The sequence below is a fragment of the Pleurodeles waltl genome, chromosome 8 (genome assembly GCF_031143425.1).
Source record: "Pleurodeles waltl isolate 20211129_DDA chromosome 8, aPleWal1.hap1.20221129, whole genome shotgun sequence".
NCBI classification, from domain to species: domain Eukaryota; kingdom Metazoa; phylum Chordata; class Amphibia; order Caudata; family Salamandridae; genus Pleurodeles; species Pleurodeles waltl.
This window is the reverse complement of record NC_090447.1, coordinates 689,131,507-689,148,178: the sequence shown is the minus strand read 5'-3', so window position 1 is coordinate 689,148,178 and position 16,672 is coordinate 689,131,507. Positions and strand designations below refer to the sequence as shown.

Genomic DNA, 16,672 nt, shown 5'->3' with positions numbered 1-16,672 from the left:
AAGTCCTCTTCATCCAGAAATTCCTTAATTCAGAATTGAGATTTCAAATTGATTGTACCATTTAGGATACTAATTACTACAGGTCCCAGATGGTTGGGCTCAAGTTTAGAATGGATCCTCTTGGAAGAGTGCCCGAGTAAAAACCTTATTGGTGTCATTAGGCTATTTGAAGTTACATCAATCCCTTGTTCTCTTGGTAAAGGGAAGACTAAGGAGCTCATTTATAAAAGGTCAGTAAAGGGACTCCCACCAAAAATGACCAATGCCCTTCCTGCCCACCTCTTAGTTTTCCCAGTTTATTTGGAAGTGGGGGAAAAATTGGTTCCTGATGTAGAAGTCTCAGCTGACTCCTGCGATGGAAACGCCTTCATGGTGGCCAATTGACACTGAAATGTCGTCCCTGTGGTGTCAGGAGGCCCTCACTCTATTTAAACCATGGCTGGTGATTCTATTTGTCGCAGTACAATTTGACTGCATGACCAATGCAATTTTGGCAAACAAATTGTACTTATGGTGCAGGAATATCTAAATATGGCCATCGGGTTGGCAAAGTGGCAGGGCCTCAACTCTCCAATGGCGACAAACCCAGCCCTTGTAAGAAGCCATAACTTAATGTTCTTGAAGGAGTTCCATCAAGAAACTCTGCAATATATAACAGAAATTTGTTAAAACATACAGATGAATACCAAAACTCCAAATGGCTCCTGCTTGTATATCCACCGTTTGTGATTGCAAAATAGCCTTTCAGAATGTAAGAAAGGTATTGGCAGTCCCATTTAAGGGAATCACATCTTTTTGCGATTCACTGAAATTGAAAGTCCAAATAGGGAATTGTAATTTGTGATTCCCTAAATATGAAATTGTAAATAGTGTTTACATATTTGCGATGTCATAAGGACATGTATCAAGCATTTCCTAAATGCGAAATGGGCATTCAGGAAATGCTATTACCATCAACTCCAAGATGATGGGAACCATGTGCAATTTTCAAAAACGCATTAAAATGCATTTTTAAAAGCGTCATGTAGCGCACACATGCCCCTGGGGCATGTGTGCACTTCACATGTGCTCAATTAATTGTTGGGGTGCATCAAAGGGGGCCATAGGCCCTCAGCACCCTTGGATTTGCATTTCCTAATTTGCAATTCCCTAATAAGAAATCACAGATTAGGAAATGCAAAACCATTCACACCTATGTTCCTGAAGGCTCATAGGAATGAAGGGAATTGCTATTTTGTTACATTCCATTTTGATTTTCCTAAATAGCGATTACCTAAAATTTGCTATTTAGGAAATGCAAAATGGAACATTGATACATTTGGCCCCAAATCCTTTAGTAAAAGCCCGAAAGGCAGAATCACATAGAAAGGCAGCAAGTGTAATTTACGGAAGTCATTGTTCCCTCTATCTTTTGAATGGGAGGGTAATGACCCTGGGACACTAAGGGCCTGATTACGACGTTGGCGGATGGGATACACTGTCACAAACATGACGGATATCTTCTTGGCTGTATTACAAGTTCCATTTTATCCTATTTAACTTGTAAAACGGCGGACGGGATATCTGTCAAGTTTGTGACAGAGTATCCCATCCACCAAGGTCGTATTCAGCCCAAAGTATGTGTCACTGATTTGAAGACAAAGAAGCATAGTTTAGCATTTAATTATTCCTTAGTGAGGAAAAAGTTGAATCTTTTCAGTCTTTGATCAGAAACTTGAGTGATGATTTGTAGTCTCTACAGGAGGGTGTTGTGAGAAATTGAGCCAAATGTTTAAGAGGATTAGCATTCATAGTATTTTACTGTCAGCTTTGGTGAGTGTGTGGTCTCAGAATTGATGACAAGGCTTAGGAAGGAATCCTATTTGACAGCTCGGAAAATGTTGGACCTAAAATTTCATGACAACTGTAACTGTATAGAAGTGCTTTCATATCATGAGCAAAGGGGCAGGCAAAGCATATATTCCTTTCTCATGATGTTTTGATTAAGCTACAAATCAATAGTATGCTCCATATTGCAAAGGCCCCGGGCTCTTACCAAGCTTTCATACTGGCTTTTAAAGGCAATGAAGAGCAGCAGATACATCATACAACAGTGTAGTACCCCTCTTTTAAGTGGGAGTTCTTAGGAGCAGTGCTCAAATCAGTTTACTCCCCTAATTCAGCCTCAGAAAAAAGGGTAAATTCACTGGGGTATATGAGACACAAGGCTCTTCTCCCACAGAACTTTCATCAATGTGGAGAGGCCAGTGCCATCACGGGCAGCAGAGAGGTTGGGCGAAACCAGCGCTACTTTATGCCACTCAAGCAGTCATGAAGTGGGTTGACTTGTAGTGGATAGGCTTGAAGTTGGGTAGTGGACTATTTATTTTCTAGTAGTTTGGGTCTTAAGGAGTAGCGGCTGAAATCTAACAGATCATGGATAGTTTTCATAAGTTTTGTTGTTACAGGGGCCTGACATACGGAGCTTCAGAATGAACGCTTTGTAAAAATATATAGATGACAGAGCACATGTAGGGTTCAAGGTCGAATGTATCAGTTGTGATTAATGGGGTATTACTTGGCTTATCGTTATTTATGGACGCCATTGTAGTGATTATGGCCAGCGCGCAATGAAGGATTGTTAGGGAAGTCAGTGACAGGTAGATACATAGTTAGGATCACAGAATGAAGCCACAAGGAACTTTTAATTCAACGTTTGATTCACAGAAAGTTAATCATTTGAGAGTTGTTTCCCAAACAAAGCGTATGGCATGATCAGAACCATTACTTATTCCTTTCCATCAGCCTTACACCTCTCTAATTAGAACTAATTTGCTCTGAGCATAAAGCCACTGATGGAAGCTACATATACTACCTCTCATGAGAACCTATTTCATAACATAAAGATTCATATTGAAGTGTAATCCTATACTGTGACAATCATGTAATGTCTCTTCATCCAGCCTTGCCAAATGTCCCCACTGTTCATTAGGAAAACAGTCTGGCTACCTTCCGATATGGCCTATTTAGGCACCAACACAACATACTCAAATCCACTCTTAGGGCCTCATTACATGTCTAGCAGTCTTAAGACTGCCAGACTCACGGTGGCTGTCTGATCGCTGTATTCCTGGTGGTCCGACCACCACATTACTACTCTGGGGGTCGGACTGCCAGGATACCGCCGCCCCCTTCAAGAACGTGGTTCCAGATAGGGTGGTTGCGGTTCGAGTCATGCTCAGCTAAGGCAGCACTGAGTTCAGTGCCGCCTTGCTGACCACGAGTCCCCTTTCCACCAGCCTTTTCATGGCAGGGTCCCTGCCATGAAACGGCTGTTGGAAAAGAAGTGCTGGGTGCCACTGGAGGGGACCCTGCACTGCCCACAACCATGTCCTGGGCAGTGCAGGGACCCCCCTGACCAGCACCCTCAAAATGCTCACTGACTGCTTTCGCAGACAGTGCGCATTCCGAGGGTGCTGGGGCATGCTCTGTGCAATGACATTGGTTTCCACTGGGCTGACTGGTGGAAACCTCAGATTTCTGATGTTTGAGCCGGTCAGCCCAGTGAAAATCTCTTAATAGAGTCGGGGGCGGTCTGCCAGCCACGCAGCAGTCTCCTCTCTACGGGTTTGTCGATCTGGGTTTCGGACTGCCAGACTCATAATGCAGCCCTTAATCTTAATTACATAAGGAAAACAACACCAACCCGTTCTCCCTCCCATCATGAATCAAGTATTCCTTTCATTGGAATAATTTGATTTACTGTCTTTGAACCTCTTCCAGCTTGTATGGTGCCTGTAATTTATTGCTATTTACTGAGAAGTACCACCACATCCAGTTTTTAGTCCATGTGCATAATTAATTATCAATTTCGTTTGTGAAATACCCTTTTGTGAGTCACTCTATTGAATGTATTTGCAAAGTTAACATCTGTACTTGTTGTCATTTATAAATCCACATTTTTTGCTTGACGTCTCAAAAATGGAGTTTAATTTCACATATTTATCACATCTAAATGCATGCTGATTAATACCAAATGCCATTGAGAGACCATGTGTTCAACAATATATATTTTAATACAGTCACGGCTCACTGCGCAATAAAGGAGTGGGGCGCAGCAGGATGGGGGGGGGGGGGAAATAAAGATTCAATTTGTTTAAAAAGAAAAAACGTACCTGCCTCGATGCCGCGCCACTTCTCTTTCCTGGTCACTGGAGGCAGGCACAGGCTCCCAGCCTGCCCTGCACCCAATCCCAACACTGCATGAAAGCAGCATTACTATTGGCTGGAGTGCCCTGGCTGGGCGCTCCCAGGCCAACTGCAAGCCTGTGCCTACTCTCTCCAGCCCATCAAACGGGTTGGAGAGAGCACAGTACGCATGTGTGTTTAGCAGGCCTGAGATGGCCAGCCAAATATACATGCGCACTGAGGGGAAGTGCTGTGCATTCCCCCTTTGTCCCTGTCATCCCTCATGGCCTGCCCCTATAACAATAAAACGATAATACCCACAGTTTATTATCGCTTTATTGTTAAAGGTTTGCAGCAGCTGCTGCTCGGGGAGGTGCAACGCTTCTTTGTCATAGCGGAGGAGCCGCCACTGTTTTAATAATGGTATAAATGCATACAGCTCAGCAGGTTGATGGGAGGAGATGGTGGATGAGAATTTTTGGAGTTCATTTTAGTTATTTCCTCAGACACTTTGTGCAACTTACATCTCGCCTCAGAAGTTGCATTATCATTTGCCGTGAGGGGGCATGGCAGTTTGTTCATCAACCAATTACATCAGGAGAGGAGAAAGAAAACAGAGAGAACTTCAAGCGGTGATTTTAACAATAGAGTACACCTGTCTGGCTGAAGACACAGCTCGAAGATGAAGATAAGTGGTTTTTAATAAGTTGAGGCCAATAGTGTCTTGTGCTTACATTATCCAGTCTGACATACAGAAGACAGTGCCAATATGACAGAGCACTATATACAAATACAAATGCATATGTAACTGCAGGGCCCCTTCACATTAGACACAAACTGTATTTTGTAGCGTGTGCAGTAGTACTACAGCAGTACGACTCACATACTACAATATGCTAATCACTAATTATGTGTGGAGACCGCTGCCAGTCCTATCTTTTCTATGTACAGATCTAAGCCACATGTAAGGAGATTTCCACACATGTAGGTCTCTATTTTAGTAGTAAATGTGAGAGGGATGGGGGAAGTGGCAGGAGGATTGAAAATATTTACACCTAAATGGAAGGGGGTTAGGGAGAGTTAATGATGAGCTTAGGGAGGACATGCAAATACACACACACACCCACCAAAGAGTAGGTCCGTGGCTACTCACAAACTACACGTTCAAGGTTATTACAACAAAATATGTCCATAAATAGTAGTAAATGTACTTCATCCTAGCCTTGGAGTAAGTCTTCGTTCATCACCTGACATGACCACTCATTGGCAATACAACACACTGTGACAGAAAACTGTGGAGGTAGGGACATACAATAACACCCTGTCTGAGCTAACAATTAATAAATAAAATTATTTAGACTTTTAAAATAAATATATATGTTTTGCTTAATATTGGAAAATGTATATAAATTAATAAATAATTACACTGTTCTAAATATTAATGCATCTTTTTTAATGTCAAAATTACATCAAACTTTTAAACAATTGTTAATAAATAAAATTATTTAAATGAATTCTGTACATAACTTTTAATACATAAAAAAAATCTAAAATGCAATGTGGGTGACATGTTTTAAAATTATTTGTTAAGAAATAATATTTAAAAAATGAAATACATAAATATATTTTAATAAAGAAATCATGTGAATATGCTGGAATATATTAATTATTTAGGTTTAATATAAATATATAAAATAATTGTACTTTAATATTTTATATTAAAATGATTTTTGTTTGAAATGTTATTGTTTTGTGAAGAAATGGGCACCTTCCTGCACAAGGACAATCCTCTGAGGCATTTTATTCTTCCTATGCATGCTACAGAATGCAGCACACATACAAAGAGGAAAAACAAGGATTAATAAAGATATTTCTCCTTGTGACGCCACACCTGGGGAGGTGTAGTATTTTGATTAATTCCATGGCCTACCAGTAATGGTAAATCCGGGAATGCCCCAAAATCAATGGGTGGATGCGTAGGAACACCTGCACTCCACCCATGGAACACCTTTCTGGGGCAGAGTAATGCTATGCAGTGATTTGCACTCTGTTGTGTTACTCTAGATATCAAGCCATGCAGGGCCATGTAAGCTGGCTTTGTGTGACTTGATAAATCTGAGTTAGTAGTAGCATTGCCCTTGCGTCCCCTTGGGTGACGCAACTCATTGATAAATCTGTCCCTAACTTTGCACCTGTAAATCCTAGTGTAGGAGGCTCCAGCAGGGGGTGCAGACATGTAAGTCAGAGCCTAGGAGTAACATTACACTCAGAAATGGTGGATGGCAAAAACATCTAAAGTTACTGTAATATTAATGTAGTACAGTAGAAGATTTTCACATGAATACATTTGTACATGTGATTGTATCCTTGTGAATAGTTCTATGTGTGCCTAGGGACAGGCACCACTGTCAAACAAGGCCGTTTTAGCTGTTGTTAGAATGATTATTTGTCTTGTAGGAAACATTAGCAAGAACCTAACAGACCTCCAAGGTCTCTGCTTATTGCCTTCATTAGATGAGACTGACAGTGTCTAAACAAGTAGTAGGAAGAGGTGGTGAACTAGAGAGACGACGAAGAATATATGGCAGTCATTGCAGCATATGCCTGTCACTGCCTTCTTTACAGCACAGGCTCTTCCTAGCAGCATTGAGACTTTTCTTGTCTTGCTGGGCCTAGCTTCTGCTGCTATATTGGTCTCTGGGCTTCAAAGCCAGGTACACGGGGGAAAAGCTGGGCATATCGGTAGTATTGGGCAAACTGTGCATTCTTGTCACATGGCAGTTATAGATGGCATCTGGTAGCTACAGCTGCCATAAAGCTGATGTTCCAAGCACCCGGTGGCCATCTGTGGCATCTGGGGACTATTCCTAAACTCTGATCGCAATTACGGACTTCTGTGGTCATCTCTGGCATCTGGGATTGTTGCGTAAGCTATGATTTTGGTGTAGCTCTACAAGGTGTGCTTTCTGACCCACTGATGACATGGGTAAACTTGGTTAAATCCACCACAAATGGATGTGAATGGATTGTGGCCCCGCAAAACACTATTCAATGTCTTATTGAAAAAGAGATGTTGCTTTTGGGTTACTAGCACTCCCTTTGGAAGGGATCATGGGCACTGTGGTAACAGAAACAGACCTATTTTGTATTGACAATATCACATTGTGCTAAGATAAATAAAGACTTTTAAGTAAAACTTCATTACAGCTAAAACAACTAAACAGAATATTATAAAAACAAGAAGGCACATTATAAATAACAGGAATGCAATTCATATTTCTACCATGTTTAAAATATAATCTAAAACCTAACACCCTAATGCCTATTTCTATGTGCTACACTATGAGAGCATGGAAGGCAGAGCAACTTGCAGTCTAGAGTTTCTTGGGGAGAAGAAACGCACTGCATACCTTATTGACAGCAAAGGCTATTGTTATCATTGGAGGCGTGAAGACAATGTTCCCTGCAAAGGGCCAACACAGGCTACAGTCTTCCTCCATGCCTCAGTTTAATTGGCTTCAGACATGATGCAGCATTTGCAAAGTGTGCTGGCAGTATGTGAGACTGTCTCTGGCAGAATCGTGGGCAATATTCTGAGCAAAGGACCTCTCTTGACAAATGATCAAGTGGCGGTCCTTATATACTACATCTTATCTGAAACTGGAATTTCTGACATAAACTTAAGAATGTCAGACTTAGATCATGTGCATCAAGGTGTGCATCCAAGACATTTCCTTATGAACATATGAGGTAAAATGAGGTCAATTCTGATTAAACTTTTTCAGCTAAATGTCTGTATGTGTTCTTATTTAACCTTGACCTGATGAACAGTAGACATTTGAACCAGACGAATGTTGCATCAACTGTTGTATTTATGTAATTGATCAAATGGCTTGATGCTTTCACAGTTCTAAGAAAGAGAAGGTCTGGCAACATCTGATTCTAAAGGCAGACATGAAAATGGTTCTGCTTAAATCAGAGGATATGGCGAATTCCATTGTCCAAGAGTGAGAAGATGTTGACTTCCATTATTCAAGATAGAGTCAGGGCCTACATGAAATGGAGTCAGACCTCAGGGGCTTTACGTCATTCCTGGCTATTGCATCTGAATGTGACATCATTGGAGGGTATCTAACCAATAGGGATATACCTAATGTAATGGGTAAACCTATGCTTGAAAGTTACCGAAGTCTACATATGACTAGAGTTAAATAAGCACTTAATCTAACTATTTGTAAAATACAATAAAAGAATTTAACATATCAAGAATGTAAATGAATCATAAAACAAAGGTAATCAATATATCAAAATGACAAAAAACAATACTTATCTTAAGTGAACAAAGTGAAGCATATTACTTTTAGGCCTTGTGTTGTTTCAAATATTTTGAAGACTACATATATGTACTGTTATCTATCTAGCTTGTAGATTTTGTGTGTTGACATTATGAAATAGGCCAGATTATAAAAATGTAAGGTATAAATTAAAAATAAATTAAAACAAGTCTATAAAAATAAAAAGTTTTCTTCAGTTCAAAGTTCATGCAGATGTTTAAGGTTTATTTGTTGAATATAGGTCTTTATCCGACACATCCATCATCAGAGGACATGTCATAATTGTTGGGTGCACATGCAGCATACGTGTGATCTTTATGAAGACCATACAGAGTGTGTGCATTGTTGACAATCAGTGTATATGATGGACCAGCAATTGGTTGCTCTTCTGAGGCACTCAGTGGTAACTGAGGCTTCTCTCCAGGGGCCTCAAAGAATAACTGTGAGTCAGTCCACTCCTCAAGAGCTATGTTGAACAGTTCCAATGGTGATATTGCTCTGTCATAGGTGGTGTGTTGTAGAAAGGACTGGTGTATTGCTCAGCATTGTCTCTGGTGCTCATGTAAAGGTTGAATGATTGTTTCCACAGACAATAAGCCACTGAGGGCAGGCCCAACTGTAATTCCAGGATGATTTCAGTCGGAAAATGTATGCACCAAGACACAGGATTTACTTGTGTAGGGTCCATTTTGCGAAATGTGAACATCTAGTGCTACCTGAGTTTAAATAGCCAAGCATTTCCCATGTAGTATGCTAGAGTCTCTCTGTACTTTTATTCAGCTAGATATGTGTACTACATGTAGATAATTTCCTAGTAGGAACAGGAAAAAGATGATGATATTACAGCCGATTAGTAGACGCACAAACCTGGAACACGAAGCTGCTCCACCTCAGGCAGTCACCATCACTGACAGCGCCTTGAGACCCCCTGGGTGATAAGCTGTGCTATATAAATGATGATTGATTAATAGTATGTTGTTTGGAAGACCTCCAATAAGGCTGGATAACAGAGAATGAAAAATCCTGCTTTAAATCCAGTCACCAGACCAGATTTAATGTTCTTAAAAAGATTCACAACACAATTGTCAATGACTAATTAGCAAAGCATTTTCCATATAGCATGCTCAAGTCTCTCTGCACCTTTGTTCAGCTAGATACATGCACTTCATGTTGATGATTTCCTTGCGGAACAGGAGAAAGATGATGATACAACAACTGAATAGTAGTATGATGATTGGAAATCCTCCAATAAGACTAGATAACAGAGAATGAAAAAACTACAGAATCAGTCCAAATCCTGCTTTAAATTCAGTCATCAGACCAGATCCAACATTCTTAAAAAGATGCACAACACCACTTGTAAATGACAAATTAAATATAGTTTGTAAGATATCTGCAAAGTATGTCAGGCACTGTATGTGTAACAGCCGTTGAATTTCTGAATTAGTTCTGGCTGTATGCAGATAATGAACTTCAACTGCTGAAGTCAAAGGGGCTTCTTTTTGCAACAGAACAGACAATAGTTCAAATCATAAAAACACATAGATTTCATGCCTATAGTAGACCAGCTGATGTTCCTATTGCTATTTTGAGTTGGAGGATACAAGGTCCTTCAACAACATTGCATTGTTTCTGAAACTGTTATCATGTATGGCTGGCCGGGTTCAAATCCACGGTAAGTAACAATATGCTAGACATAAATGAGAACTTTATTCAGAATTTTGTGATGTGTGGGGATGGATGCAATGAGGAAAACAGATAAAACACTACTTAACCATGGCCTTAAAGTGCTACATATTCCATGTCATAATATGGTATCACACAGAAGAGAAGGTCCTAAGGGATTTATGCAATTTGCTGTACAGATATTCACAGGGTCATCTTCATTTTCATTAAAACAGATGTTGGGAAAAGGAACCTTCCATGAATGGAACAATTGTGAACTGTGCAGGGTTTCATACTAACCAAGGAATTATATTTTTGACAGTCATGAAAATGAAAGGTTGTAATGGGCAAGGAAATAATACCATGTATTAGCCACGTAATAGTTGGAGTGTCACTAACTGTAAGTGGTGCATCTTCACCTTGTTCTATACTAAATAGGGTGTATATAGATTATTTCTTGCCCATTGTCTTTTGAGTGTATGTTAAATTATATGATTCAAAGAGGGTTGTTTCAATGAGAAGCCATGAAACCTGATCTTAATGTTTGTAGTGTGCATTTGTATAATTGCTCTTACATGAACCTGCCCATGTTGTACTTCTAACGCTGATGACATAATGTGGTTTAATCAGTATGCTCTGTTAGACAGCGTGTGCATTCCATTGTCAATAACTTTAAAAACACTACATGTTTTCTTGATCTATTTGCCTAATTCTTTCAGCAGCTTCTTTCTCTGAATGTTTGTTTAATTCATTATGATGTATATTCCTGCAGCAAGGAATCTTTTATTTTTTTTAGGACGCGGGCCCAGAAAAAAGTAAGAAAAATCCATGTTTTCATTAATTAAGGAGAAGTGCTCCTTAACAGCTAAAATACTAGAATGCTCTAGCCATTGTTGGCATAGCTTACCTACACTATACGTAGTAACTATTACAGATGTTTCTGTATTATAACATGGGTCAGGACGATTAATTTTAGGTCCCGGTGTGTTGGAAAGGAAACACTGCATACAAGTATCAGATTCATAAACCATGAGGCTAAACCCTTAACAGGGAACTGAGTCAAACAATAGGTTCCATTTTGTATTATATCTTTTATGTCTGAGTAAGACATATTAATTTGAAATTGGCCAATTATTGAACATGATCAAATTGGCTCTTGAGATGGAAGGTTTATTTAAGTCATTAATTTTTCTAAATCCCAGATTAGAAGTCTGTTGGATAGTTTGGTTTGAAAGATGATTTCTTTCGGTATTATACTGGCTTGAGTGAAAGCTTTTTCACCTTAGATCTGCCGAAATGTAATTCCGCAAATCCTTTTTTCATAAACACTTTCTTCCCAACACTCGTATCCTTGAATAGCCAGGCTTTGACTAAACTCAGTAGAGCAAACCAGCTTGTTGGTAGGGATTGGATTTTTTAGAAACTGCTGGGGGTTCTGTATGAAATAGAAGGCTGAAGGGCGTGATCATTCATCACTCTGAAAGCAGGGCAATTTCTTCAAGAAATTAGAATAACTATCTGGAGGCAGGGCTTCACAATGTTCCCACTAAGTGTAATTGTGAATTTCTCTGGGATACTTAGGGCCTCATTACAAGTTTGGCAGTCGGAACGCCATGTTGGCGGTCTTTCAGACCACCCTATTATGAGTTATAAGGGAGGACTTGCGGTAGCACTTCCACTCTTCCCTTGTAATTGCATCCCTGGTGTGAGAAGCTGGCCTGGCTTGTAGTGGGTACCAGAGGTACTTACACCTTATACCAGGTCCTGTGATCCACCTTAGTGAAATGTAGGCAGTGTCTTGCAGCTTAGGCTGTCTAGGGGTAGCTGTAGCAGAGCAGCTAAGGCTGAACTAGGAGACATGCAAAGCTCTTGCAGTACCACTATAGTCACACAGTACTGATGCACAAGAAAGACAATACTCAGTTTTACCAAAAATAAAGGTACTTTATTTTAGTGACACAAGGCCAAAACTATCTTAGAGGCAATACTCCTACTGGAGGTACGTATTATACACAATATATACACTAGTAACCAAAATCAGGTAAGTACACAGTCAGAAAATAGTGCTAACAGTGAAAAACACAATAGGTTGCAATGGGCCTAGGGGCAACACAAACCATCTACTAAAATAGTGGAATGATAATGTCGGTTTCCCCCTAGGCAAGTGTAGTGTGCAGAGGGACGTTGGGAGTGTAAGAAAACACCCAAGGTAAGTAAAATACCCCAGCCCAGAGCCCAGGAAAACAGGAGTAAAGTACAGCAAGTTTCCCCAGAACACAAAGGATTATGCAAAAACCAAGCAAGACTGCAAGAAACCCACAATCGATTCCTGGACCTGAAGACCTGTGGAGAGAGGAGACCAAGTCCAGAAGTCGATGAAGAGTACAGAAAGAACAGGAGCCCCTCCCAACCTGAATGAAGGTGCAAAAGTGGATTCTCCAGTTAGAAGAAAAGTACAGAGATGCACCAAAGAAGACAGCTGTGGGTTCCTGCTTGGTGCAAGAGATGTCCCACGTCGAGTCGTTGGATGCAGGCTGTTTTCGTCACTGGAGTCTGCCAACAAGCCTTGGTTCATGCAAGAATGCGTTTTGCGTCAAAGAGGTGCTGAACGGGCCCAGTAGGGACCTGGGGGTCTCTACTCAGACTGAGGAGACAGAGGGGGCTCCCAGTACTTCAGAGAGCCCCCAGAAGACCAGACAGCACCCACAGGATTCCCAGGACACAGGGACATAGGAGTTGCAAAGTGCAGTCATCGCTGCCCTACAAAAAGGGATCCAATGCCTCCGGAGAACAACTCAGGGAGGTGAGCGTCGCAGGATAGAGTGCTGGGGACCTGAGCTGTGCTGTGCATGAAGAACTTATGGAAGTAGTGCACAGAAGCCCAAGGAGCTGCAGAAGACACAGAGCACAGGGGTACTGTCCGGCACGGCGAGGCAAGCTCTTACCTCCACCAAATTTGGCCAGCTGGACATTTGGACAGTCAGGATCACTTCGGTCCACAACCTGTGTTCCAGGGATCACAATGTTCGACAGGAGAGGGGCCCCGGAGTACTGGTTGTCATTGCAGAGAGGTGCAAGCTGAAGCAGGGAAGTGACGCCATCACTCCACATTAGATTCCTTTGGTCCTTCTGGTGCAGAATGAAGACAGGTAGGCCTCAGAGCATGCACAACCTGGAAACTGTCGAAGTTGCTGGCTGGAGCTGAAGTTGCAGGGTAACAGTAGCCTTTGTGGATACTTTGTTGCAGTTACAGCGGTTCCTGGAGCAGTCTGCGGTTGATCCGACTGTCAGAAGCTGAAGCAGAGGATGCAGAGGAGTCTTGGTTGAGTCTTGCAAACCGAATCTGAGGAAACACCCAGAGGAGAGACCCTAAAAAGCCCTGAGAGGGGGACTGGCTACCTACCCAGGTATGCACCTATCAGGAGGGGTCTCTGACGCCCCTGCTGGCACTAGCTACTCAGATGCTCCCAGAGGGCCCCCACACCTTGGAATCTAAGATGGCTAACGCTAGGGACACTCTGGAGGAGCTCTAGACACCACCCCTGGGGTGGTGATGGACGGGGAAGTGGTTACTCCCCTTTCCTTTGTCCAGTTTCGTGCCAGAGCAGGGTCTGGGGGCCCCTGCACCGGTGTAGACTGGATTATGCAAGTAGGGCACTGTTTGTGCCCTTCAAAGCATTTCCAGAGTCTCTGGGAGGATACCCCTCCATGCCTGTAAAACCGATTTCTAATGGGTGAGGGGTGTAACACCCCTCTCCTGAAGGAAATGCATTGTTCTGCCTTCCTGGGATTGAGCTGCTCATTCCCCAGGAGGGCAGAAACCTGTCTGTGAGGTGGCAGCAGCTGGGCTGCAATGGAAACCTCAGAGAGATGGTTTGGCAGTACTGGGGGCCTATTCTGGAGCCCCCAGGGTGCATGAAATTGGCCCTCCAAAACCAGATTTGGATTAGGAGTTCAATTTCACAATCTTAGACACCTCACATGGCCATATTCGGAGTTACAATTGTGAAGCCACATATATGTTTTGACATATATGTAGTGCATGCTTATAATGGTGTCCCTGCACTCACGAAGTCCCGGAAATTAGTTCTGGACAACAAGGGTCCCCTCACACACAGTAACTTTGCACCTAGCCTTCAGTAACTGAAGGTTAGACATATGGGTGACTTATAAGTTACCTGATGCAGTGATAATGGCTGTGAAATAGTGTAGGCACTATTTCAGTCAGGCTGCAGTGGCAGTCCTGATGAAAGGTTTGTATGAGCTCTTTATGGGTAGCAAAAGAAATGCTACAGCCCATAAGGATCTCCTGGAACCCCAATGCCCTGGTTACCTAGGTACCATATCCTAGGGACTTATAAGGGAGTTCCAGTATGCCAATCTGAATTGGAATATGGAGTCACTGGACTATAGTGCCACATCTGGTAAATACAGAGAGCATAAGCACTGGAGTTCTGGTTAGCAGAACTCCAGTGACACAGTCAAGCATACTGATAACACATAAACTATGAGCACTGGGGACCTGACTAGCAGGATCCCATTGAAACAGTAAAAACACACTGACAAACAGGCAGAAATTGGGGGTAACATGCCAAGACAGATGGTACATTCCTACACCTGGGAGGAGAATGTCCTGACCATCCTGTATCCTGAGGGTTTGACAGGAATACCTGGGGAGTGGAGGCTGGTAAGTCTTAACAATAAAAACATCTTCAAAATGTAAAGTCATGTAGGTTCATAGCTCCCCTTTTGTCACCTTCACTGTCACTCTACTCACCAGCCCAGTGTTCACTTGTTCAAAGACCCCTATCTGGCATCTCACAACTGAAGCAGAGTCACCTGAGGCAACAACATTTGTATAGTCTGTGTAGTACAGAGGCTAAGATAACTATAACTCCCAGCAGACACTGTTATTGTAGTTACTGTAACTCCAAACACCAGACCATTGTTCACTTGTCCAAAGGCCCTTGTTTGTAAACTCTCAGTTGTAGTGTACTCATCTGTGAGGATAACATTTGTATAGGGTGTGTAGTACTGGGACTGACATGACTGCTAAGGCTAGGAGGCACTGTTACTATCACTCCACTCATCCAGCCCAGGGCCCTGTGCTCCAAAGACCCCAGTTTGTCATCTCTCAGTAGAAGTGTGCTCACCTGGGAGGATAACATTTGTATAGTGTGCGTAGTACAGGGCCTGACATTACTACTAAATGCAGGGGGCACCGTCACTATCACTCCACTTAGCCAGCCAGTATACTCTGCTCCAAAGACCTCTGTTTGTCAACTTCCAATTGAAGTGTACTCACCTGCGACGATAACATTGGTATAGTGTGTGTAGTAGACGGACTGACATGACTACAAATCCCAGCAGGCACTGTTACTGTAACTCCAAACACTAGACCAATGTTCACTTGTCCAAAGGCCTCTGTAGGTAAACTCCCCATTGTAGTGTACTCACATTGGAGGCTAAAATTTGTATAGTGTGTGTAGTACAGGGATTGAGGTGACTGCTAAGGCCAGGAGGCACTGTTTCTGTAACTCAAAACATCAGAGCAGTGGCCTCTTGTCCAAATATATATGTTAGTGAACTCTCATTTGAAGTATGCCCACTAAGGGGTGACCATTGGTCAAGTGGGTACACTAGAGTGAGTGGCATGACTGCCACTCACAGCAGACACTGTATTCATAACTTCAAATACCAGCACAGTGTACCCTTCTCCAAAGAGCACTGTTTGCCAATTACAAAATGAAGCTTACTCACTTGGGGGAATAACACTAGTGGCATGACTGCAACTCCCAGCAGGCACTGTTCCCCCAACTCCAAACACCAGACCAGTGTTCTCTCCTCAAAAGACCCCTATGTCTTAAATCTCTCTTGAAGTCCACTCACCTGTGAGGATCCCATATGCGCAGCTTGTATAGTACAGGGTCTTACATGAATGTAACTCTCAGGAACCTCTCTTGGCTTAACTCCAAACACCAGTCTAGTGTCCTCTTCTTCATAGACATCTGTTTGGGAAATCACATAAGAAGTGTACTCACCTGGGGGGATGATATTTAGCAAGTGTATGAAGTACAAGGAGTGGCATGACTGCAAAGGCAAGGAGGCTCTACCTCGCCAACTACAAACACATGCACAGTGTACACTTGTCCAAATACTCTTGTTTGTTAACTCACAATGGATGTTTACTCTTCTGGGAGGATAACATTTGGCTAGTATTGGCAACTAGTGGGAGAGACCTGAATGTAAATTCCAGTGGGCCCTATTTTGCTGACTCCAATCACCAGCCCAGTGTCCACTTGCCCCAGTGCACCTGTCAGTGAACTCACAAATGAAATTTACTAATCTGGGAGGATAACATTGGGCTACTGTTGGGAACTAGGAGATTGACCTGAATGACATGTTCAAGTGACTCCAAAAAGCAGTACAGTGGTCACTTGTCTGAAGACCCTTGCCTGCTAACTCTCAATTGATGTACACTTGCCTGGGAGGGACCAAGATACAGA

The 16,672-nt window shown here is 42.2% G+C and overlaps 1 protein-coding gene across 4 annotated transcripts in view; it reads right to left on the bottom strand.

Annotated features, from left to right (window-relative positions):
* Positions 1 to 16,672, bottom strand: part of PCYT1B (phosphate cytidylyltransferase 1B, choline) — a 1,028,131-nt gene that overhangs the window by 325,526 nt on the left and 685,933 nt on the right. The window lies entirely within an intron of this gene.